At 33.0% G+C, this 3,464-nt stretch overlaps 1 long non-coding RNA gene across 1 annotated transcript; it reads left to right on the top strand.

Moving 5' to 3' along the window:
• The first annotated feature begins 2,512 nt into the window (after positions 1 to 2,512).
• On the top strand, positions 2,513 to 3,240 carry LOC132029418 (uncharacterized). The gene is made up of 2 exons (XR_009407799.1): positions 2,513 to 2,739; positions 3,095 to 3,240. It is a non-coding gene; the product is annotated as an uncharacterized LOC132029418 (long non-coding RNA).
• Positions 3,241 to 3,464: the final 224 nt, after the last annotated feature.

The raw sequence follows: 3,464 nt of genomic DNA, 5'->3' as shown, positions 1-3,464 counted from the left end.
CCTACATAATACAAACAATTCAAGATCAAAACCAAGTTCATAGCTTATAGAAATCTTCATTTAGACATTTAATCGAGCAACTCATGGGAGTCAATTTATAGGACTTTTTGTAGTGTAATTTTCTCGTAAAATGCTACCAAATTCTACTTTTCTACTCCTCCTCGTCAATACGATCCAATCCATATCAACACAGCTCCAAACAACACGTTAAAACCACATAAAACAGCCCAACTATCAAGCCAAGTCCATAAGAGTTCACAAGAATTGTCAAAGCTTATTCTTTGGGGTTTTCACCAAATTTCTAGATTTAATTACTTGTAGAAGTTTAAAGAGATCAAAAGGAAGTTAAAATATTCAAAAGGAAGTTAAAATATACTTAGATGATCAAAATCACTCCAAAATCCAAGGTACTTCAAGGTGAAGTCCTTATCCAAGAAGCAAATTAGCGAAAAAAATCACAATTTCGTAGTTGCCATGTTGTTCTTCATGTTAAAGTTGATAGATTTGCTCTTGGTTTGGATTGATATTGATAGAGGATTAATTGGAGAGGGTTTGAGATTTTTACAGGTCATGTATGGTGAGGAAATAGAGAAAAAATCGTGAAGAGGGGTCTTTTATATAATTTAAAGTGAGCAGCCACCGACCTTGGTCCTTTGTTCGCGTGGCTGTTTGCGTCCTTAGATGAAAATGCGAATATCTCTTTACTCCGATGTCATATCGATGAACGCTAAAATGAAATGGAAACTAGACTCGTAGACCTTCGATTTGGTAGGTGGATCACCCCATAACTACAAGTAGATCGAGAGAAAAGCCCCGAGACATCTGACCTAAATTTCAGTGAAATTCACGAACTTAACTTGCGACGCCCTTTGTCGACTTTCGTAGTACAACTCGTTTGACTTCCAAGCTTAACAAGAGACCATTATACGATTCAAATACTTCATATCATTACTTGCTTAGCATGTGAAGCACTCCTAATCTCACCCAAAAGTACAAGTTATCGTATTCCCAACTTGCCGACCTTTGACGAAATTCATGCTTCTTTGATTCATTCACACTCCAAATCTTCCGCCACTTACTAATCTTATTTATAGACTCTTATAACCATTTATATTAATAAGCTCAATCCCTTTTAACCTCAAGATAATTTCTTTTGAACTTGCGTCGACTAACTCATGATGCGACTTTAACATGCGAAAATCCGAGGTGTAACACTATTTCTCATTTTGATTTGCTTGTCCATATCTGACTCTTTTCCCTTGTTTTCCTTGTTTTCTTTTGAGCCGAGGGTCTTTCGGAAACAACCTCCCTACCTTTCAAGGTGAGATAAGGTCTGCGTATACTTTACCCTCCCCAGACCCCACATTGTGGGATTCAAATGGGTATGTTGTTGTTGTTTGTAGGTTTTTATTTGATTAGTAACATTTGATTTCATTATAAAAAGTATAACGTTATTTATTTAAACATATATTAATTTTACTATGACGACCGCGTGAAGTGCGGGCAAATTAACTAGTTATATATATATAAATGAAAATATCCTTTAATATGTAATTCCTACATAATTCATCATGATTATTATCATAACGATTCTTATATATATTCATTATCATATAAATATCATAATTCTCGCATAACTAGCATGTGTAAACTAAATGACTAATGATATATGTTTGTCAACCTCACATTTGATATTGCTGTTGATTTGGAAGAAAAAGGTAAGAACAAGCCATTATTAATTCACTTAAGGAAAAATCCAAACATTACTCATTTAATAAATATATCTCATTAATGTAAAGACAAAAATAAAAGATCTCAAAATTCAAAATGAAACAATTGGGCCAGTGGATATAAAATACTTGGATATATGCATTTACTTATCGATAGTTTCAAATTGGGAAAAGGGTCAAAAATAACCCTCTATTTTGGGAAAAGGGTTAAAAATATCCTCCATTATAAATTTGGGTCAAAAATATCCCTCACCTCGTTAAAGTTTTCAAATATATCCCTGCTTTAACAAAAATTCCTAAAAATAACCTGATTTCATTTTTAAACCCACTTCATTTAACCTCGACCCAACTAAATAAAAAACCCATACGGGTTACCCGCTCCTATGCCTAGTGGCTCCAGATGTAGGATTCGGGAACAAGTTAATCGCATATGGGTTTTTATGTAGTTGGGTCGGATTTTAATGGAGCGGGTTTAAAAATGAAATCGGGTTATTTTTGGAAATTTCCATTAAAGCAGGGGTATATTTGAAAACTTTAATGACGGGAGGGATATTTTTGACTCAAATTTGTAACGGAGGATATTTTTAGCCCTATTCCTAAAGTAGAGAGGCATTTTTGACCCTTTTCCCTTTCAAATTTGATTTTACAAGATCTTGATTAAGATTACATGTGTCTACAAATAGTTTTTGCATAATATTAGGATCTCCTATAAGACATGCTCCGTACTAATTATTACATGTAACTACTTACTTAAATTCTTTTTATTGTCAGTATAAAAAGAAGGGGGGAAACACATCGACATATCAGAGGTAGTAGTTTAAGATGGCAAAATCAAGCAATGTTATGGTGTGTATGATCTTTATCATGTTTGTTTTGTTTTCCCTATTAACTCAAGCAATACTAGAACCATCATTTGCACCCGAGTCATTATCTACACCTGAAACAACATCGCCAGTAATGTCAATTAAACTATCTACTGCGAGTCGTAGCACTCACGTGAGTCTTATAGGTAAACTTAATTTTACAAATTTCTTACTTGTCTTTTCATTTTCTTATTCCTTCCATTGATTGAGAATGCATTTAATTTAAAATTAAAATTTCTATAAAAGTTGATACATTTTTAGACACGTCAAAAGACTCAAAGTCACATACTAGTTTGAAATATTTAGATTTGACTTTTCATGTTGGAATATCGAGATAATTTTTTTTTTAAATTACTGTTTTGCCATTAATAAATTTGAATCTCTATATATTGTTTCAGAATACGTATATTTTGCTTGCTTATGGTAATTTATGGTCTCATAATGATTTCTTTTGATCTTTTTATCTCTGTGTAAGGGACACATTTGTTTTGTGAATTTTAGGTTGCGGTAAATCACCAGCATGCTTTGGAGGTTTATGTTGTGAGTGCGATAGAAGCTTATGTCTCAGTTGTTGTTACAAAGCGTAACAAAATCACTTATGTTCCAATTACTATAAAATTTCTTACAAGTAAAAGACTTTTCTTTCACTTTCTTTTTGCACTTTTATAATTTTGTTTTCGTAATATTTGTCGAAATTTAATGTTAAGAGGATGGTATGCCAAAATTACGCCCACTAAGAGTATAAAGCGATAGCTATGAAATTTATAATTCAACCGCGTTGGGTATCAGATCTGACAGGTGATACGATGAGAAAAGCTTACTTGACTAGCGTTCGACTTGACTTAAAGTCATTCCAAGAATACCCAATTTA

The sequence above is a fragment of the Lycium ferocissimum genome, chromosome 9 (genome assembly GCF_029784015.1).
Source record: "Lycium ferocissimum isolate CSIRO_LF1 chromosome 9, AGI_CSIRO_Lferr_CH_V1, whole genome shotgun sequence".
In the NCBI taxonomy this organism is placed as follows: Eukaryota; Viridiplantae; Streptophyta; class Magnoliopsida; order Solanales; family Solanaceae; genus Lycium; species Lycium ferocissimum.
Note: the sequence above shows the minus strand (reverse complement) of the source record. Positions and strands in the feature narration are given on the sequence as shown.